General features: G+C 30.5%; 18 non-coding genes across 18 annotated transcripts; all 18 read left to right on the top strand.

Annotated features, from left to right (window-relative positions):
• Positions 1 to 545: 545 nt before the first annotated feature.
• TRNAC-GCA (transfer RNA cysteine (anticodon GCA)) lies at positions 546 to 617 on the top strand. The gene has a single exon. It is a non-coding gene; the product is annotated as a tRNA-Cys (tRNA).
• Positions 618 to 1,454: 837 nt separating this feature from the next.
• TRNAC-GCA (transfer RNA cysteine (anticodon GCA)) lies at positions 1,455 to 1,526 on the top strand. The gene has a single exon. It is a non-coding gene; the product is annotated as a tRNA-Cys (tRNA).
• Positions 1,527 to 2,373: 847 nt separating this feature from the next.
• Positions 2,374 to 2,445, top strand: TRNAC-GCA (transfer RNA cysteine (anticodon GCA)). The gene has a single exon. It is a non-coding gene; the product is annotated as a tRNA-Cys (tRNA).
• Positions 2,446 to 5,157: 2,712 nt separating this feature from the next.
• Positions 5,158 to 5,229, top strand: TRNAC-GCA (transfer RNA cysteine (anticodon GCA)). Its single transcript has one exon. It is a non-coding gene; the product is annotated as a tRNA-Cys (tRNA).
• An 858-nt stretch (positions 5,230 to 6,087) lies between these two features.
• Positions 6,088 to 6,159, top strand: TRNAC-GCA (transfer RNA cysteine (anticodon GCA)). The gene has a single exon. It is a non-coding gene; the product is annotated as a tRNA-Cys (tRNA).
• Positions 6,160 to 6,996: 837 nt separating this feature from the next.
• On the top strand, positions 6,997 to 7,068 carry TRNAC-GCA (transfer RNA cysteine (anticodon GCA)). The gene has a single exon. It is a non-coding gene; the product is annotated as a tRNA-Cys (tRNA).
• Positions 7,069 to 7,915: 847 nt separating this feature from the next.
• TRNAC-GCA (transfer RNA cysteine (anticodon GCA)) lies at positions 7,916 to 7,987 on the top strand. The gene has a single exon. It is a non-coding gene; the product is annotated as a tRNA-Cys (tRNA).
• Positions 7,988 to 10,690: 2,703 nt separating this feature from the next.
• Positions 10,691 to 10,762, top strand: TRNAC-GCA (transfer RNA cysteine (anticodon GCA)). The gene has a single exon. It is a non-coding gene; the product is annotated as a tRNA-Cys (tRNA).
• Positions 10,763 to 11,619: 857 nt separating this feature from the next.
• Positions 11,620 to 11,691, top strand: TRNAC-GCA (transfer RNA cysteine (anticodon GCA)). The gene has a single exon. It is a non-coding gene; the product is annotated as a tRNA-Cys (tRNA).
• An 857-nt stretch (positions 11,692 to 12,548) lies between these two features.
• On the top strand, positions 12,549 to 12,620 carry TRNAC-GCA (transfer RNA cysteine (anticodon GCA)). Its single transcript has one exon. It is a non-coding gene; the product is annotated as a tRNA-Cys (tRNA).
• Positions 12,621 to 13,456: 836 nt separating this feature from the next.
• Positions 13,457 to 13,528, top strand: TRNAC-GCA (transfer RNA cysteine (anticodon GCA)). Its single transcript has one exon. It is a non-coding gene; the product is annotated as a tRNA-Cys (tRNA).
• Positions 13,529 to 15,298: 1,770 nt separating this feature from the next.
• TRNAC-GCA (transfer RNA cysteine (anticodon GCA)) lies at positions 15,299 to 15,370 on the top strand. Its single transcript has one exon. It is a non-coding gene; the product is annotated as a tRNA-Cys (tRNA).
• An 859-nt stretch (positions 15,371 to 16,229) lies between these two features.
• Positions 16,230 to 16,301, top strand: TRNAC-GCA (transfer RNA cysteine (anticodon GCA)). Its single transcript has one exon. It is a non-coding gene; the product is annotated as a tRNA-Cys (tRNA).
• An 853-nt stretch (positions 16,302 to 17,154) lies between these two features.
• On the top strand, positions 17,155 to 17,226 carry TRNAC-GCA (transfer RNA cysteine (anticodon GCA)). Its single transcript has one exon. It is a non-coding gene; the product is annotated as a tRNA-Cys (tRNA).
• An 866-nt stretch (positions 17,227 to 18,092) lies between these two features.
• Positions 18,093 to 18,164, top strand: TRNAC-GCA (transfer RNA cysteine (anticodon GCA)). The gene has a single exon. It is a non-coding gene; the product is annotated as a tRNA-Cys (tRNA).
• An 850-nt stretch (positions 18,165 to 19,014) lies between these two features.
• Positions 19,015 to 19,086, top strand: TRNAC-GCA (transfer RNA cysteine (anticodon GCA)). Its single transcript has one exon. It is a non-coding gene; the product is annotated as a tRNA-Cys (tRNA).
• An 838-nt stretch (positions 19,087 to 19,924) lies between these two features.
• TRNAC-GCA (transfer RNA cysteine (anticodon GCA)) lies at positions 19,925 to 19,996 on the top strand. The gene has a single exon. It is a non-coding gene; the product is annotated as a tRNA-Cys (tRNA).
• An 848-nt stretch (positions 19,997 to 20,844) lies between these two features.
• TRNAC-GCA (transfer RNA cysteine (anticodon GCA)) lies at positions 20,845 to 20,916 on the top strand. The gene has a single exon. It is a non-coding gene; the product is annotated as a tRNA-Cys (tRNA).
• Positions 20,917 to 21,290: the final 374 nt, after the last annotated feature.

Raw genomic sequence — 21,290 nt, 5'->3', positions numbered from 1 at the left:
GTGCAAATAGATTTCAGGTTTTATGAGGGAAAAAAAAAAAAAAAAAAAAAAAAAAGAGTTTAGGTCTTTTAATATTAGGGGGTATATCTCAGTGGTAGACAGTTAGACTGCAGATCAAGAGATCTTTGGTTTAACTCAAAGTGCCCCCTGAAGGTGCGTTTACAATGGATTAATAATACTGTACATGATTTCTTACCTACATATTTATGCAAGCTTTTGAACCATGTGAAGTTGAATTCATGTTTTTGTGCTTTCTTAAAGCACATTGGTAGACTCTAAAACTAAGATTTGACTGGTAAAATAAAAATTCCTGAGAGTTCCTCTGTACTTTTTGCTAAAGTTAATTATTTTTAACAAAGAAAAATGCATATCAAAGTAAAAAAACACAACCATATATAAACTGAAGAAAATTTCAGGTTTCATGTTAAAAAAGAAGAGTTTACATTTTTCAAATATAGGTGGCATAGCTTAGTGGTAGAGCATTTGAACATTTTTCAGATTGCATGTTAAAAAAAAAAAGTGAGCGTTTGCATTTTTCAAATATAGGGGGTATAGCTCAGTGGTAGAGCATTTGACTGCAGATCAAGAGGTCCTTGGTTCAACTGCGAGTTCCCCCTGAAGATACATTTTCAACAGATTAAAAATACATGCTTCGCTACCTATACATTTATACTAGATTTAGAACCGTATGAAGTTGAATTCATGTTTTCTTTATATGAATACTAGTAAAGAAATGCAGCAAAAAGTTTGAGAAATTTTGCCTGAAAAGAAATCTACAAAAGATATATAAAGCACATTGAAAGACTATAGAACTGAGAATTTACTTGTGATATAAAAATTACTGAGTGTTTCTCTGTACTTGTTGTATTAGTTTGTTATTTTTAACAAATAAAAATGTATATCAATGTAAAAAAAGGCACAACAACATAAAAATGCAAATAGATTTCATGTTTTATGAGAAAAAAAAAAAAGAGTTTAGGTCTTTTAATATTAGGGGGTATATCTCAGTGGTAGACTGCAGATCAAGAGATCTTTGGTTTAACTCCAAGTGCCCCATGAAGATGCGTTTACAATGGATTAATAAAACTGTACATGATTTCTTACCTACATATTTATGCAAGCTTTTGAACCATGTGAAGTTGAATTCATATTTTTGTGCTTTTTTAAAGCACATTGGTAGACTCTAAAACTAAGATTTGACTGGTAAAATAAAAATTCCTGAGAGTTCCTCTGTACTTTTTGCTAAAGTTAATTATTTTGAACAAAGAAAAATGCATATCAAAGTAAAAAAACACAACCATATATAAACTGAAGAAAATTTCAGGTTTCATGTTAAAAAAGAAGAGTTTACATTTTTCAAATATAGGTGGCATAGCTTAGTGGTAGAGCATTTGAACATTTTTCAGATTGCATGTTGAAAAAAAAAAATTGAGCGTTTGCATATTTCGAATATAGGGGGTATTGCTCAGTGGTAGAGTATTTGACTGCAGATCAAGAGGTCCTTGGTTCAACTACGAGTGCCCCCTGAAGGTACATTTTCAACAGATTAAAAATACATGCTTCGCTACCTATATATTTACACTAGATTTAGAACCGTATGAAGTTGAATTCTTGTTTTCTTTATATGAATACTAGTTAAGAAATGCAGCAAAAAGTTTGAGAAATTTTGCCTGTAAAGAAATCTACAAAAGATATATAAAGCACATTGGAAGACTATAAAACTGAGAATTTACTTGTGATATAAAAATTACTGAGTGTTTCTCTGTACTTGTTGTATTAGTTTGTTACTTTTAACAAATAAAAATGTATATCAATGTAAAAAAGGCACAACAACATAAAACTGTGCAAATAGATTTCAGGTTTTATGAGGGGAAAAAAAAAAGAGTTTAGGTCTTTTAATATTAGGGGGTATATCTCAGTGGTAGACAGTTAGACTGCAGATCAAGAGATCTTTGGTTTAACTCCAAGTGCCCCCTGAAGGTGCGTTTACAATGGATTAATAATACTGTACATGATTTCTTACCTACATATTTATGCAAGCTTTTGAACCATGTGAAGTTGAATTCATGTTTTTGTGCTTTCTTAAAGCACATTGGTAGACTCTAAAACTAAGATTTGACTGGTAAAATAAAAATTCCTGAGAGTTCCTCTGTACTTTTTGCTAAAGTTAATTATTTTTAACAAAGAAAAATGCATATCAAAGTAAAAAAACACAACCATATATAAACTGAAGAAAATGTCAGGTTTCATGTTAAAAAAGAAGAGTTTACATTTTTCAAATATAGGTGGCATAGCTTAGTGGTAGAGCATTTGAACATTTTTCAGATTGCATGTTGAAAAAAAAAAATTGAGCGTTTGCATTTTTCTAAAATAGGGGGTATTGCTCAGTGGTAGAGCATTTGACTGCAGATCAAGAGGTCCTTGGTTCAACTCCGAGTGCCCCCTGAATGTACATTTTCAACAGATTAAAAATACATGCTTCGCTACCTATATATTTATACTAGTTTTAGAACCGTATGAATTTGAATTCATGTTTTCTTTATATGAATACTAGTTAAGAAATGCAGCAAAAAGTTTGAGAAATTTTGCCTGTAAAGAAATCTACAAAAGATACATAAAGCACTTTGGAAGACTATAAAACTGAGAATTTACTTGTGATATAAAAATTACTGAGTGTTTCTCTGTACTTGTTGTATTAGTTTGTTATTTTTAACAAATAAAAATGTATATCAATGTAAAAAAGGCACAACAACATAAAACTGTGCAAATAGATTTCAGGTTTTATGAGGAAAAAAAAAAAAAAAAAAAAAAAAAAAAAAAAAGAGTTTAGGTCTTTTAATATTGGGGGTATATCTCAGTGGTAGACAGTTAGACTGCAGATCAAGAGATCTTTGGTTTAACTCCAAGTGCCCCCTGAAGATGCGTTTACAATGGATTGATAATACTGTACATGTTTTCTTACCTACATATTTATGCAAGCTTTTGAACCATGTGAAGTTGAATTCATGTTTTTGTGCTTTCTTAAAGCACATTGGTAGACTCTAAAACTAAGATTTGACTGGTATAATAAAAATTCCTGAGAGTTCCTCTGTACTTTTTGCTAAAGTTAATTATTTTGAACAAAGAAAAATGCATATGAAAGTAAAAAAACACAACCATATATAAACTGAAGAAAATTTCAGGTTTCATGTTAAAAAAAAAGAGTTTACATTTTTCAAATATAGGTGGCATAGCTTAGTGGTAGAGCATTTGAACATTTTTCAGATTGCATGTTGAAAAAAAAAAATTGAGCGTTTGCATATTTCGAATATAGGGGGTATTGCTCAGTAGTAGAGCATTTGACTGCAGATCAAGAGGTCCTTGGTTCAACTACGAGTGCCCCCTGAAGGTGCATTTTCAACAGATTAAAAATACATGCTTCGCTACTTATATATTTACACTAGATTTAGAACCGTATGAAGTTGAATTCATGTTTTCTTTATATGAATACTAGTTAAGAAATGCAGCAAAAAGTTTGAGAAATTTTGCCTGTAAAGAAATCTACAAAAGATATATAAAGCACATTGGAAGACTGTAAAACTGAGAATTTACTTGTGATATAAAAATTACTGAGTGTTTCTCTGTACTTGTTGTATTAGTTTGTTACTTTTAACAAATAAAAATGTATATCAATGTAAAAAAGGCACAACAACATAAAACTGTGCAAATAGATTTCAGGTTTTATGAGGGAAAAAAAAAAAAAAGAGTTTAGGCCTTTTAATATTAGGGGGTATATCTCAGTGGTAAACAGTTAGACTGCAGATCAAGAGATCTTTGGTTTAACTCCAAGTGCCCCCTGAAGGTGCGTTTACAATGGATTAATAATACTGTACATGATTTCTTACCTACATATTTATGCAAGCTTTTGAACCATGTGAAGTTGAATTCATGTTTTTGTGCTTTCTTAAAGCACATTGGTAGACGCTAAAACTAAGATTTGACTGGTAAAATAAAAATTCCTTAGAGTTCCTCTGTACTTTTTGCTAAAGTTAATTATTTTTAACAAAGAAAAATGCATATCAAAGTAAAAAAACACAACCATATATAAACTGAAGAAAATTTCAGGTTTCATGTTAAAAAAGAAGAGTTTACATTTTTCAAATATAGGTGGCATAGCTTAGTGGTAGAGCATTTGAACATTTTTCAGATTGCATGTTGAAAAAAAAAAATTGAGCGTTTGCATATTTCGAATATAGGGGGTATTGCTCAGTAGTAGAGCATTTGACTGCAGATCAAGAGGTCCTTGGTTCAACTACGAGTGCCCCCTGAAGGTACATTTTCAACAGATTAAAAATACATGCTTCGCTACTTATATATTTACACTAGATTTAGAACCGTATGAAGTTGAATTCATGTTTTCTTTATATGAATACTAGTTAAGAAATGCAGCAAAAAGTTTGAGAAATTTTGCCTGTAAAGAAATCTACAAAAGATATATAAAGCACATTGGAAGACTATAAAACTGAGAATTTACTTGTGATATAAAAATTACTGAGTGTTTCTCTGTACTTGTTGTATTAGTTTGTTACTTTTAACAAATAAAAATGTATATCAATGTAAAAAAGGCACAACAACATAAAACTGTGCAAATAGATTTCAGGTTTTATGAGGGAAAAAAAAAAAAAAAGAGTTTAGGCCTTTTAATATTAGGGGGTATATCTCAGTGGTAGACAGTTAGACTGCAGATCAAGAGATCTTTGGTTTAACTCCAAGTGCCCCCTGAAGGTGCGTTTACAATGGATTAATAATACTGTACATGATTTCTTACCTACATATTTATGCAAGCTTTTGAACCATGTGAAGTTGAATTCATGTTTTTGTGCTTTCTTAAAGCACATTGGTAGACTCTAAAACTAAGATTTGACTGGTAAAATAAAAATTCCTGAGAGTTCCTCTGTACTTTTTGCTAAAGTTAATTATTTTTAACAAAGAAAAATGCATATCAAAGTAAAAAAACACAACCATATATAAACTGAAGAAAATTTCAGGTTTCATGTTAAAAAAGAAGAGTTTACATTTTTCAAATATAGGTGGCATAGCTTAGTGGTAGAGCATTTGAACATTTTTCAGATTGCATGTTGAAAAAAAAAAATTGAGCGTTTGCATTTTTCAAATATAGGGGGTATAGCTCAGTGGTAGAGCATTTGACTGCAGATCAAGCGGTCCTTGGTTCAACTCCAAGTGCCCCCTGAAGGTACATTTTCAACATATTAAAAATACATGCTTCGCTACCTATATATTTATACTAGATTTAGAACCGTATGAAGTTGAATTCATGTTTTCTTTGTATGAATACTAGTTAAGAAATGCAGCAAAACGTTTGAGAAATTTTGCCTGTAAAGAAATCTACAAAAGATATATAAAGCACATTGGAAGACTATAAAACTGAGAATTTACTTGTGATATAAAAATTACTGAGTGTTTCTCTGTACTTGTTGTATTAGTTTGTTACTTTTAACAAATAAAAATGTATATCAATGTAAAAAAGGCACAACAACATAAACTGTGCAAATAGATTTCAGGTTTTATGAGGGGGAAAAAAAAAAAAAAAAAAAAAAGAGTTTAGGTCTTTTAATATTAGGGGGTATATCTCAGTGGTAGACAGTTAGACTGCAGATCAAGAGATCTTTGGTTTAACTCAAAGTGCCCCCTGAAGGTGCGTTTACAATGGATTAATAATACTGTACATGATTTCTTACCTACATATTTATGCAAGCTTTTGAACCATGTGAAGTTGAATTCATGTTTTTGTGCTTTCTTAAAGCACATTGGTAGACTCTAAAACTAAGATTTGACTGGTAAAATAAAAATTCCTGAGAGTTCCTCTGTACTTTTTGCTAAAGTTAATTATTTTTAACAAAGAAAAATGCATATCAAAGTAAAAAAACACAACCATATATAAACTGAAGAAAATTTCAGGTTTCATGTTAAAAAAGAAGAGTTTACATTTTTCAAATATAGGTGGCATAGCTTAGTGGTAGAGCATTTGAACATTTTTCAGATTGCATGTTAAAAAAAAAAAGTGAGCGTTTGCATTTTTCAAATATAGGGGGTATAGCTCAGTGGTAGAGCATTTGACTGCAGATCAAGAGGTCCTTGGTTCAACTCCGAGTGCCCCCTGAAGATACATTTTCAACAGATTAAAAATACATGCTTCGCTACCTATACATTTATACTAGATTTAGAACCGTATGAAGTTGAATTCATGTTTTCTTTATATGAATACTAGTAAAGAAATGCAGCAAAAAGTTTGAGAAATTTTGCCTGAAAAGAAATCTACAAAAGATATATAAAGCACATTGAAAGACTATAGAACTGAGAATTTACTTGTGATATAAAAATTACTGAGTGTTTCTCTGTACTTGTTGTATTAGTTTGTTATTTTTAACAAATAAAAATGTATATCAATGTAAAAAAAGGCACAACAACATAAAAATGCAAATAGATTTCATGTTTTATGAGAAAAAAAAAAAAGAGTTTAGGTCTTTTAATATTAGGGGGTATATCTCAGTGGTAGACTGCAGATCAAGAGATCTTTGGTTTAACTCCAAGTGCCCCATGAAGATGCGTTTACAATGGATTAATAAAACTGTACATGATTTCTTACCTACATATTTATGCAAGCTTTTGAACCATGTGAAGTTGAATTCATATTTTTGTGCTTTTTTAAAGCACATTGGTAGACTCTAAAACTAAGATTTGACTGGTAAAATAAAAATTCCTGAGAGTTCCTCTGTACTTTTTGCTAAAGTTAATTATTTTGAACAAAGAAAAATGCATATCAAAGTAAAAAAACACAACCATATATAAACTGAAGAAAATTTCAGGTTTCATGTTAAAAAAGAAGAGTTTACATTTTTCAAATATAGGTGGCATAGCTTAGTGGTAGAGCATTTGAACATTTTTCAGATTGCATGTTGAAAAAAAAAAATTGAGCGTTTGCATATTTCGAATATAGGGGGTATTGCTCAGTGGTAGAGCATTTGACTGCAGATCAAGAGGTCCTTGGTTCAACTACGAGTGCCCCCTGAAGGTACATTTTCAACAGATTAAAAATACATTCTTCGCTACCTATATATTTACACTAGATTTAGAACCGTATGAAGTTGAATTCTTGTTTTCTTTATATGAATACTAGTTAAGAAATGCAGCAAAAAGTTTGAGAAATTTTGCCTGTAAAGAAATCTACAAAAGATATATAAAGCACATTGGAAGACTATAAAACTGAGAATTTACTTGTGATATAAAAATTACTGAGTGTTTCTCTGTACTTGTTGTATTAGTTTGTTACTTTTAACAAATAAAAATGTATATCAATGTAAAAAAGGCACAACAACATAAAACTGTGCAAATAGATTTCAGGTTTTATGAGGGGAAAAAAAAAAGAGTTTAGGTCTTTTAATATTAGGGGGTATATCTCAGTGGTAGACAGTTAGACTGCAGATCAAGAGATCTTTGGTTTAACTCCAAGTGCCCCCTGAAGGTGCGTTTACAATGGATTAATAATACTGTACATGATTTCTTACCTACATATTTATGCAAGCTTTTGAACCATGTGAAGTTGAATTCATGTTTTTGTGCTTTCTTAAAGCACATTGGTAGACTCTAAAACTAAGATTTGACTGGTAAAATAAAAATTCCTGAGAGTTCCTCTGTACTTTTTGCTAAAGTTAATTATTTTTAACAAAGAAAAATGCATATCAAAGTAAAAAAACACAACCATATATAAACTGAAGAAAATGTCAGGTTTCATGTTAAAAAAGAAGAGTTTACATTTTTCAAATATAGGTGGCATAGCTTAGTGGTAGAGCATTTGAACATTTTTCAGATTGCATGTTGAAAAAAAAAAATTGAGCGTTTGCATTTTTCAAAAATAGGGGGTATTGCTCAGTGGTAGAGCATTTGACTGCAGATCAAGAGGTCCTTGGTTCAACTCCGAGTGCCCCCTGAATGTACATTTTCAACAGATTAAAAATACATGCTTCGCTACCTATATATTTATACTAGTTTTAGAACCGTATGAATTTGAATTCATGTTTTCTTTATATGAATACTAGTTAAGAAATGCAGCAAAAAGTTTGAGAAATTTTGCCTGTAAAGAAATCTACAAAAGATACATAAAGCACTTTGGAAGACTATAAAACTGAGAATTTACTTGTGATATAAAAATTACTGAGTGTTTCTCTGTACTTGTTGTATTAGTTTGTTATTTTTAACAAATAAAAATGTATATCAATGTAAAAAAGGCACAACAACATAAAACTGTGCAAATAGATTTCAGGTTTTATGAGGAAAAAAAAAAAAAAAAAAAAAAAAAAAAAAAAGAGTTTAGGTCTTTTAATATTGGGGGTATATCTCAGTGGTAGACAGTTAGACTGCAGATCAAGAGATCTTTGGTTTAACTCCAAGTGCCCCCTGAAGATGCGTTTACAATGGATTGATAATACTGTACATGTTTTCTTACCTACATATTTATGCAAGCTTTTGAACCATGTGAAGTTGAATTCATGTTTTTGTGCTTTCTTAAAGCACATTGGTAGACTCTAAAACTAAGATTTGACTGGTATAATAAAAATTCCTGAGAGTTCCTCTGTACTTTTTGCTAAAGTTAATTATTTTGAACAAAGAAAAATGCATATGAAAGTAAAAAAACACAACCATATATAAACTGAAGAAAATTTCAGGTTTCATGTTAAAAAAGAAGAGTTTACATTTTTCAAATATAGGTGGCATAGCTTAGTGGTAGAGCATTTGAACATTTTTCAGATTGCATGTTGAAAAAAAAAAATTGAGCGTTTGCATATTTCGAATATAGGGGGTATTGCTCAGTAGTAGAGCATTTGACTGCAGATCAAGAGGTCCTTGGTTCAACTACGAGTGCCCCCTGAAGGTGCATTTTCAACAGATTAAAAATACATGCTTCGCTACTTATATATTTACACTAGATTTAGAACCGTATGAAGTTGAATTCATGTTTTCTTTATATGAATACTAGTTAAGAAATGCAGCAAAAAGTTTGAGAAATTTTGCCTGTAAAGAAATCTACAAAAGATATATAAAGCACATTGGAAGACTGTAAAACTGAGAATTTACTTGTGATATAAAAATTACTGAGTGTTTCTCTGTACTTGTTGTATTAGTTTGTTACTTTTAACAAATAAAAATGTATATCAATGTAAAAAAGGCACAACAACATAAAACTGTGCAAATAGATTTCAGGTTTTATGAGGGAAAAAAAAAAAAAAGAGTTTAGGCCTTTTAATATTAGGGGGTATATCTCAGTGGTAGACAGTTAGACTGCAGATCAAGAGATCTTTGGTTTAACTCCAAGTGCCCCCTGAAGGTGCGTTTACAATGGATTAATAATACTGTACATGATTTCTTACCTACATATTTATGCAAGCTTTTGAACCATGTGAAGTTGAATTCATGTTTTTGTGCTTTCTTAAAGCACATTGGTAGACGCTAAAACTAAGATTTGACTGGTAAAATAAAAATTCCTGAGAGTTCCTCTGTACTTTTTGCTAAAGTTAATTATTTTTAACAAAGAAAAATGCATATCAAAGTAAAAAAACACAACCATATATAAACTGAAGAAAATTTCAGGTTTCATGTTAAAAAAGAAGAGTTTACATTTTTCAAATATAGGTGGCATAGCTTAGTGGTAGAGCATTTGAACATTTTTCAGATTGCATGTTGAAAAAAAAAACTGAGCGTTTGCATATTTCGAATATAGGGGGTATTGCTCAGTGGTAGAGCATTTGACTGCAGATCAAGAGGTCCTTAGTTCAACTACGAGTGCCCCCTGAAGGTACATTTTCAACAGATTAAAAATACATGCTTCGCTACCTCTATATTTATACTAGATTTAGAACCGTATGAAGTTGAATTCATGTTTTCTTTATATGAATACTAGTAAAGAAATGCAGCAAAAAGTTTGAGAAATTTTGCCTGTAAAGAAATCTACAAAAGATATATAAAGCACATTGGAAGACTATAAAACTGAGAATTTACTTGTGATATAAAAATTACTGAGTGTTTCTCTACTTGTTGTATTAGTTTGTTACTTTTTACAAATAAAAATGTATATCAATGTAAAAAAGGCACAACAACATAAAACTGTGCAAATAGATTTCAGGTTTTATGAGGGAAAAAAAAAAAGAGTTTAGGCCTTTTAATATTAGGGGGTATATCTCAGTGGTAGACAGTTAGACTGCAGATCAAGAGATCTTTGGTTTAACTCCAAGTGCCCCCTGAAGGTGCGTTTACAATGGATTAATAATACTGTACATGATTTCTTACCTACATATTTATGCAAGCTTTTGAACCATGTGAAGTTGAATTCATGTTTTTGTGCTTTCTTAAAGCACATTGGTAGACTCTACAACTAAGATTTGACTGGAAAAATAAAAATTCCTGAGAGTTCCTCTGTACTTTTTGCTAAAGTTAATTATTTTTAACAAAGAAAAAAGCATATCAAAGTAAAAAAACACAACCATATATAAACTGAAGAAAATTTCAGGTTTCATGTTAAAAAAGAAGAGTTTACATTTTTCAAATATAGGTGGCATAGCTTAGTGGTAGAGCATTTGAACATTTTTCAGATTGCATGCTGAAAAAAAAAATTGAGCGTTTGCATTTTTCGAATATAGGGGGTATACCTCAGTGGTAGAGCATTTGACTGCAGATCAAGAGGTCCTTGGTTCAACTCCAAGTGCCCCCTGAAGGTACATTTTCAACAGATTAAAAATACATGCTTCGCTACCTATATATTTATACTAGATTTAGAACCGTATGAAGTTGAATTCATGTTTTCTTTATATGAATACTAGTTAAGAAATGCAGCAAAAAGTTTGAGAAATTTTGCCTGTAAAGAAATCTACAAAAGATATATAAAGCACATTGGAAGACTATAAAACTGAGAATTTACTTGTGATATAAAAATTACTGAGTGTTTCTCTGTACTTGTTGTATGAGTTTGTTACTTTTAACAAATAAAAATGTATATCAATGTAAAAAAGGCACAACAACATAAAACTGTGCAAATAGATTTCAGGTTTTATGAGGGAAAAAAAAAAAAAAAAAAAAAATAGTTTAGGTCTTTTAATATTAGGGGGTATATCTCAGTGGTAGACAGTTAGACTGCAGATCAAGAGATCTTTGGTTTAACTCAAAGTGCCCCCTGAAGGTGTGTTTACAATGGATTAATAATACTGTACATGATTTCTTACCTACATATTTATGCAAGCTTTTGAACCTTGTGAAGTTGAATTCATGTTTTTGTGCTTTCTTAAAGCACATTGGTAGACTCTAAAACTAAGATTTGATTGGTAAAATAAAAATTCCTGAGAGTTCCTCTGTACATTTTGCTAAAGTTAATTATTTTGAACAAAGAAAAATGCATATCAAAGTAAAAAAACACAACCATATATAAACTGAAGAAAATTTCAGGTTTCATGTTAAAAAAGAAGAGTTTACATTTTTCAAATATAGGTGGCATAGCTTAGTGGTAGAGCATTTGAACATTTTTCAGATTGCATGTTGAAAAAAAAAATTGAGCGTTTGCATTTTTCGAATATAGGGGGTATAGCTCAGTGGTAGAGCATTTGACTGCAGATCAAGAGGTCCTTGGTTCAACTCCAAGTGCCCCCTGAAGGTACATTTTCAACAGATTAAAAATACATGCTTCTCTACCTATATATTTATACTAGATTTAGAACCGTATGAAGTTGAATTCATGTTTTCTTTATATGAATACTAGTTAAGAAATGCAGCAAAAAGTTTGAGAAATTTTGCCTGTAAAGAAATCTACAAAAGATATATAAAGCACATTGGAAGACTATAAAACTGAGAATTTACTTGTGATATAAAAATTACTGAGTGTTTCTCTGTACTTGTTGTATTAGTTTGTTACTTTTAACAAATAAAAATGTATATCAATGTAAAAAAGGCACAACAACATAAAACTGTGCAAATAGATTTCAGGTTTTATGAGGGAAAAAAAAAAAAAAAAAAGAAGAATTTAGGTCTTTTAATATTAGGGGGTATATCTCAGTGGTAGACAGTTAGACTGCAAATCAAGAGATCTTTGGTTTAACTCAAAGTGCCCCCTGAAGGTGCGTTTACAATGGATTAATAATACTGTACATGATTTCTTACCTACATATTTATGCAAGCTTTTGAACCATGTGAAGTTGAATTCATATTTTTGTGCTTTCTTAAAGCACATTGGTAGACTCTAAAACTAAGATTTGATTGGTAAAATAAAAATTCCTGAGAGTTCCTCTGTACTTTTTGCTAAAGTTAATTATCTTTAACAAAGAAAAATGCATATCAAAGTAAAAAAACACAACCATATATAAACTGAAGAAAATTTCAGGTTTCATGTTAAAAAAGAAGAGTTTACATTTTTCAAATATAGGTGGCATAGCTTAGTGGTAGAGCATTTGAACATTTTTCAGATTGCATGTTAAAAAAAAAAAAGTGAATGTTTGCATTTTTCAAATATAGGGGGTATAGCTCAGTGGTAGAGCATTTGACTGCATATCAAGAGGTCCTTGGTTCAACTCCGAGTGTCCCTTGAAGGTACATTTTCAACAGATTAAAAATACATGCTTCGCTACCTATACATTTATACTAGATTTAGAACCGTATGAAGTTGAATTAATGTTTTCTTTATATGAATACTAGTAAAGAAATGCAGCAAAAAGTTTGAGAAATTTTGCCTGAAAAGAAATCTACAAAAGATATATAAAGCACATTGAAAGACTATAAAACTGAGAATTTACTTGTCATATAAAAATTACTGAGTGTTTCTCTGTACTTGTTGTATTAGTTTGTTATTTTTAACAAATAAAAATGTATATCAATGTAAAAAAAGGCACAACAACATAAAAATGCAAATAGATTTCATGTTTTATGAGAAAAAAAAAAAAAGAGTTTAGGTCTTTTAATATTAGGGGGTATATCTCAGTGGTAGACTGCACATCAAAAGATCTTTGGTTTAACTCCAAGTGCCCCATGAAGATGCGTTTACAATGGATTAATAAAACTGTACATGATTTCTTACCTACATATTTTTGCAAGCTTTTGAACCATGTGAAGTTGAATTCATATTTTTGTGCTTTCTTAAAGCACATTGGTAGACTCTAAAACTAAGATTTGACTGGTAAAATAAAAATTCCTGAGAGTTCCTCTGTACTTTTTGCTAAAGTTAATTATTTTGAACAAAGAAAAATGCATATCAAAGTAAAAAAACACAACCATATATAAACTGAAGAAAATTTCAGGTTTCATGTTAAAAAAGAAGAGTTTACATTTTTCAAATATAGGTGGCATAGCTTAGTGGTAGATCATTTGAACATTTTTCAGATTGCATGTTGAAAAAAAAATTGAGCGTTTGCATGTTTCGAATATAGGGGGTATTGCTCAGTGGTAGAGCATTTGACTGCAGATCAAGAGGTCCTTGGTTCAACTACGAGTGCCCCCTGAAGGTACATTTTCAACAGATTAAAAATACATGCTTCGCTACCTATATATTTATACTAGATTTAGAACCGTATGAAGTTGAATTCATGTTTTCTTTATATGAATACTAGTTAAGAAATGCAGCAAAAAGTTTGAGAAATTTTGCCTGTAAAGAAATCTACAAAAGATATATAAAGCACATTGGAAGACTATAAAACTGAGAATTTACTTGTGATATAAAAATCACTGAGTGTTTCTCTGTACTTGTTGTATTAGTTTGTTACTTTTAACAAATAAAAATGTATATCAATGTAAAAAAGGCACAACAACATAAAACTGTGCAAATAGATTTCAGGTTTTATGAGGGGAAAAAAAAAAAAAAGAGTTTAGGTCTTTTAATATTAGGGGGTATATCTCAGTGGTAGACAGTTAGACTGCAGATCAAGAGATCTTTGGTTTAACTCCAAGTGCCCCCTGAAGGTGCGTTTACAATGGATTAATAATACTGTACATGATTTCTTACCTACATATTTATGCAAGCTTTTGAACCATGTGAAGTTGAATTCATGTTTTTGTGCTTTCTTAAAGCACATTGGTAGACTCTAAAACTAAGATTTGACTGGTAAAATAAAAATTCCTGAGAGTTCCTCTGTACTTTTTGCTAAAGTTAATTATTTTGAACAAAGAAAAATGCATATCAAAGTAAAAAAACACATCCATATATAAACTGAAGAAAATGCCAGGTTTCATGTTAAAAAAGAAGAGTTTACATTTTTCAAATATAGGTGGCATAGCTTAGTGGTAGAGCATTTGAACATTTTTCAGATTGCATGTTGAAAAAAAAAAATTGAGCGTTTGCATTTTTCGAATATAGGGGGTATTGCTAGGTGGTAGAGCATTTGACTGCAGATCAAGAGGTCCTTGGTTCAACTCCGAGTGCCTCCTGAAGGTACATTTTCAAAAGATTAAAAATACATGCTTCGCTACCTATATATTTATACTAGATTTAGAACCGTATGAAGTTGAATTCATGTTTTCTTTATATGAATACTAGTTAAGAAATGCAGCAAAAAGTTTGAGAAATTTTGCCTGTAAAGAAATCTACAAAAGATATATAAAGCACATTGGAAGACTATAAAACTGAGAATTTACTTGTGATATAAATATTACTGAGTGTTTCTCTGTACTTGTTGTATTAGTTTGTTACTTTTAACAAATAAAAATGTATATCAATGTAAAAAAGGCACAACAACATAAAACTGCAAATAGATTTCAGGTTTTATGAGGGAAAAAAAAAAAAAAGAGTTTAGGCCTTTTAATATTAGGGGGTATATCTCAGTGGTAGACAGTTAGACTGCAGATCAAGAGATCTTTGGTTTAACTCCAAGTGCCCCCTGAAGGTGCGTTTACAATGGATTAATAATACTGTACATGATTTCTTACCTACATATTTATGCAAGCTTTTGAACCATGTGAAGTTGAATTCATGTTTTTGTGCTTTCTTAAAGCACATTGGTAGACTCTAAAACTAAGATTTGATTGGTAAAATAAAAATTCCTGAGAGTTCCTCTGTACTTTTTGCTAAAGTTAATTATTTTTAACAAAGAAAAATGCATATCAAAGTAAAAAAACAAAACCATATATAAACTGAAGAAAATTTCAGGTTTCATGTTAAAAAAGAAGAGTTTACATTTTTCAAATATAGGTGGCATAGCTTAGTGGTAGAGCATTTGAACATTTTTCAGATTGCATGTTGAAAAAAAAAATTGAGCGTTTGCATTTTTCAAACATAGGGGGTATAGCTCAGTGGTAGAGCATTTGACTGCAGATCAAGAGGTCCTTGGTTCAACTCCGAGTGCCCCCTGAAGGTACATTTTCAACAGATTAAAAATACATGCTTCGCTACCTATATATTTATACTAGATTTAGAACCGTATGAAGTTGAATTCATGTTTTCTTTATATGAATACTAGTTAAGAAATGCAGCAAAAACTTTGAGAAATTTTGCCTGTAAAGAAATCTACAAAAGATATATAAAGCACATTGGAAGACTATAAAACTGAGAATTTACTTGTGATATAAAAATTAATGAGTGTTTCTCTGTACTTGTTGTATTAGTTTGTTATTTTTAACAAATAAAAATGTATATCAATGTAAAAAAGGCACAACAACATAAAACTGTGCAAATAGATTTCAGGTTTTATGAGGGGAAAAAAAAAAAAAAAAAAAAAAAGAGTTTAGGTCTTTTAATATTGGGGGTATATCTCAGTGGTAGACAGTTAGACTGCAGATCAAGAGATCTTTGGTTTAACTCCAAGTGCCCCCTGAAGATGCGTTTACAATGGATTAATAATACTGTACATGATTTCTTACCTACATATTTATGCAAGCTTTTGAACCATGTGAAGTTGAATTCATGTTTTTGTGCTTTCTTAAAGCACATTGGTAGACTCTAAAACTAAGATTTGACTGGTAAAATAAAAATTCCTGAGAGTTCCTCTGTACTTTTTGCTAAAGTTAATTATTTTGAACAAAGAAAAATGCATATCAAAGTAAAAAAACACAACCATATATAAACTGAAGAAAATTTCAGGTTTCATGTTAAAAAAGAAGAGTTTACATTTTTCAAATATAGGTGGCATAGCTTAGTGGTAGAGCATTTGAACATTTTTCAGATTGCATGTTGAAAAAAAAAAATTGAGCGTTTGCATTTTTCGAATATAGGGGGTATAGCTCAGTGGTAGAGCATTTGACTGCAGATCAAGAGGTCCTTGGTTCAACTCCAAGTGCCCCCTGAAGGTACATTTTCAACAGATTAAAAATACATGCTTCGCTACCTATATATTTATACTAGATTTAGAACCGTATGAAGTTGAATTCATGTTTTCTTTATATGAATACTAGTTAAGAAATGCAGCAAAAAGTTTGAGAAATTTTGCCTGTAAAGAAATCTACAAAAGATATATAAAGCACATTGGAAGACTATAAAACTGAGAATTTACTTGTGATATAAACATTACTCAGTGTTTCTCTGTACTTGTTGTATTAGTTTGTTACTTTTAACAAATAAAAATGTATATCAATGTAAAAAAGGCACAACAACATAAAACTGTGCAAATAGATTTCAGGTTTTATGAGGGAAAAAAAAAAAAAAAAAAGAGTTTAGGTCTTTTAATATTAGGGGGTATATCTCAGTGGTAGACAGTTAGACTGCAGATCAAGAGATCTTTGGTTTAACTCAAAGTGCCCCCTGAAGGTGCGTTTACAATGGATTAATAATACTGTACATGATTTCTTACTGACATATTTATGCAAGCTTTTGAACCTTGTGAAGTTGAATTCATGTTTTTGTGCTTTCTTAAAGCACATTGGTAGACTCTAAAACTAAGATTTGATTGGTAAAATAAAAATTCCTGAGAGTTCCTCTGTACTTTTTGCTAAAGTTAATTATTTTGAACAAAGAAAAATGCATATCAAAGTAAAAAAACACAACCATATATAAACTGAAGAAAATTTCAGGTTTCATGTTAAAAAAGAAGAGTTTACATTTTTCAAATATAGGTGGCATAGCTTAGTGGTAGAGCATTTGAACATTTTTCAGATTGCATGTTGAAAAAAAAAATTGAGCGTTTGCATTTTTCAAACATAGGGGGTATAGCTCAGTGGTAGAGCATTTGACTGCAGATCAAGAGGTCCTTGGTTCAACTCCGAGTGCCCCCTGAAGGTACATTTTCAACAGATTAAAAATACATGCTTCGCTACCTATATATTTATACTAGATTTAGAACCGTATGAAGTTGAATTCATGTTTTCTTTATATGAATACTAGTTAAGAAATGCAGCAAAAACTTTGAGAAATTTTGCCTGTAAAGAAATCTACAAAAGATATATAAAGCACATTGGAAGACTATAAAACTGAGAATTTACTTGTGATATAAAAATTAATGAGTGTTTCTCTGTACTTGTTGTATTAGTTTGTTATTTTTAACAAATAAAAATGTATATCAATGTAAAAAAGGCACAACAACATAAAACGGTGCAAATAGATTTCAGGTTTTATGAGGGAAAAAAAAAAAAAGAAAAAAAAAAAAAAAAAGAGTTTAGGTCTTTTAATATTGGGGGTATATCTCAGTGGTAGACAGTTAGACTGCAGATCAAGAGATCTTTGGTTTAACTCCAACTGCCCCCTGAAGATGCGTTTACAATGGATTAATAATACTGTACATGATTTCTTACCTACATATTTATGCAAGCTTTTGAACCATGTGAAGTTGAATTCATGTTTTTGTGCTTTCTTAAAGCACATTGGTAGACTCTAAAACTAAGATTTGACTGGTAAAATAAAAATTCCTGAGAGTTCCTCTGTACTTTTTGCTAAAGTTAATTATTTTGAACAAAGAAAAATGCATATCAAAGTAAAAAAACACAACCATATATAAACTGAAGAAAATTTCAGGTTTCATGTTAAAAAAGAAGAGTTTACATTTTTCAAATATAGGTGGCATAGCTTAGTGGTAGAGCATTTGAACATTTTTCAGATTGCATGTTGAAAAAAAAAAATTGAGCGTTTGCATTTTTCGAATATAGGGGGTATAGCTCAGTGGTAGAGCATTTGACTGCAGATCAAGAGGTCCTTGGTTCAACTCTAAGTGCCCCCTGAAGGTACATTTTCAACAGATTAAAAATACATGCTTCGCTACCTATATATTTATACTAGATTTAGAACCGTATGAAGTTTAATTCATGTTTTCTTTATATGAATATTAGTTAAGAAATGCAGCAAAAAGTTTGAGAAATTTTGCCTGTAAAGAAATCTACAAAAGATATATAAAGCACATTGGAAGACTATAAAACTGAGAATTTACTTGTGATATAAAAATTACTGAGTGTTTCTCTGTACTTGTTGTATTAGTTTGTTACTTTTAACAAATAAAAATGTATATCAATGTAAAAAAGGCACAACAACATAAAACTGTGCAAATAGATTTCAGGTTTTATGAGGGAAAAAAAAAAAAAAAGGAGTTTAGGCCTTTTAATATTAGGGGTATATCTCAGTGGTAGACAGTTAGACTGCACATCAAGAGATCTTTGGTTTAACTCCAAGTGCCCCCTGAAGGTGCGTTTACAATGGATTAATAATACTGTACATGATTTCTTACCTACATATTTATGCAAGCTTTTGAACCTTGTGAAGTTGAATTCATGTTTTTGTGCTTTCTTAAAGCACATTGGTAGACTCTAAAACTAAGATTTGATTGGTAAAATAAAAATTCCTGAGAGTTCCTCTGTACTTTTTGCTAAAGTTAATTATTTTGAACAAAGAAAAATGCATATCAAAGTAAAAAAACACAACCATATATAAACTGAAGAAAATTTCAGGTTTCATGTTAAAAAAGAAGAGTTTACATTTTTCAAATATAGGTGGCATAGCTTAGTGGTAGAGCATTTGAACATTTTTCAGATTGCATGTTAAAAAAAAAAAGTGAGCGTTTGCATTTTTCAAATATAGGGGGTATAGCTCAGTGGTAGAGCATGTGACTGCAGATCAAGAGGTCCTTGGTTCAACTCCGAGTGTCCCCTGAAGGTACATTTTCAACAGATTAAAAATACATGCTTCGCTACCTATACATTTATACTAGATTTAGAACCGTATGAAGTTGAATTAATGTTTTCTTTATATGAATACTAGTAAAGAAATGCAGCAAAAATTTTGAGAAATTTTGCCTGAAAAGAAATCTACAAAAGATATATAAAGCACATTGAAAGACTATAAAATTGAGAATTTACTTGTCATATAAAAATTACTGAGTGTTTCTCTGTACTTGTTGTATTAGTTTGTTATTTTTAACAAATAAAAATGTATATCAATGTAAAAAAAGGCACAACAACATAAAAATGCAAATAGATTTCATGTTTTATGAGAAAAAAAAAAAAAGAGTTTAGGTCTTTTAATATTAGGGGGTATATCTCAGTGGTAGACTGCAGATCAAGAGATCTTTGGTTTAACTCCAAGTGCCCCATGAAGATGCGTTTACAATGGATTAATAAAACTGTACATGATTTCTTACCTACATATTTATGCAAGCTTTTGAACCATGTGAAGTTGAATTCATATTTTTGTGCTTTCTTAAAGCACATTGGTAGACTCTAAAACTAAGATTTGACTGGTAAAATAAAAATTCCTGAGAGTTCCTCTATACTTTTTGCTAAAGTTAATTATTTTGAACAAAGAAAAATGCATATCAAAGTAAAAAAACACAACCATATATAAACTGAAGAAAATTTCAGGTTTCATGTTAAAAAAGAAGAGTTTACATTTTTCAAATATAGGTGGCATAGCTTAGTGGTAGAGCATTTGAACATTTTTCAGATTGCATGTTGAAAAAAAAAAATTGAGCGTTTGCATTCTTCGAATATAGGGGGTATAGCTCAGTGGTAGAGCATTTGACTGCAGATCAAGAGGTCCTTGGTTCAACTCCGAGTGCCCCCTGAAGGTACATTTTCAACAGATTAAAAATACATGCTTCGCTACCTATATATTTATACTAGATTTAGAACCGTATGAAGTTCAATTCATGTTTTCTTTATATGAATACTAGTTAAGAAATGCAGCAAAAAGTTTGAGAAATTTTGCCTGTAAAGAAATCTACAAAAGATATATAAAGCACATTGGAAGACTATAAAACTGAGAATTTACTTGTGATATAAAAATTACTGAGTGTTTCTCTGTACTTGTTGCATTAGTTTGTTACTTTTAACAAATAAAAATGTATATCAATGTAAAAAAGGCACAACAACATAAAACTGTGCAAATAGATTTCAGGTTTTATGAGGGAAAAAAAAAAAAAAGAGTTTAGGTCTTTTAATATTGGGGGTATATCTCAGTGGTAGACAGTTAGACTGCAGATCAAGAGATCTTTGGTTTAACTCCAAGTGCCCCCTGAAGGTGCGTTTACAATGGATTAATAATACTGTACATGATTTCTTACCTACATATTTATGCAAGCTTTTGAACCTTGTGAAGTTGAATTCATGTTTTTGTGCTTTCTTAAAGCACATTGGTAGACTCTAAAACTAAGATTTGATTGGTAAAATAAAAATTCCTGAGAGTTCCTCTGTACTTTTTGCTAAAGTTAATTATTTTGAACAAAGAAAAATGCATATCAAAGTAAAAAAACACAACCATATATAAACTGAAGAAAATTTCAGGTTTCATGTTAAAAAAGAAGAGTTTACATTTTTCAAATATAGGTGGCATAGCTTAGTGGTAGAGCATTTGAACATTTTTCAGATTGCATGTTGAAAAAAAAAATTGAGCGTTTGCATTTTTCAAATATAGGAGGTATAGCTCAGTGGTAGAGCATTTGACTGCAGATCAAGAGATCCTTGGTTCAACTCCGAGTGCCCCCTGAAGGTACATTTTCAACAGATTAAAAATACATGCTTCGCTACCTATATCTTTATACTAGATTTAGAACCGTATGAAGTTGAATTCATGTTTTCTTTATATGAATACTAGTTAAGAAATGCAGCAAAAAGTTTGAGAAATTTTGCCTGTAAAGAAATCTACAAAAGATATATAAAGCACATTGGAAGACTATAAAACTGAGAATTTACTTGTGATATAAAAATTAATGAGTGTTTCTCTGTACTTGTTGTATTAGTTTGTTATTTTTAACAAATAAAAATGTATATCAATGTAAAAAAGGCACAACAACATAAAACTGTGCAAATAGATTTCAGGTTTTATGAGGGAGAAAAAAAAAAAAAAAAAAAGAGTTTAG

The sequence above is a fragment of the Dendrobates tinctorius genome, unplaced genomic scaffold (assembly GCF_039654945.1).
Source record: "Dendrobates tinctorius isolate UK_male_01 unplaced genomic scaffold, ASM3965494v1 ptg000008l, whole genome shotgun sequence".
Taxonomy (NCBI): Eukaryota; Metazoa; Chordata; class Amphibia; order Anura; family Dendrobatidae; genus Dendrobates; species Dendrobates tinctorius.
The sequence above is the reverse complement of the archived record's forward strand: the minus strand, read 5'-3'. Positions and strand labels throughout refer to the sequence as shown.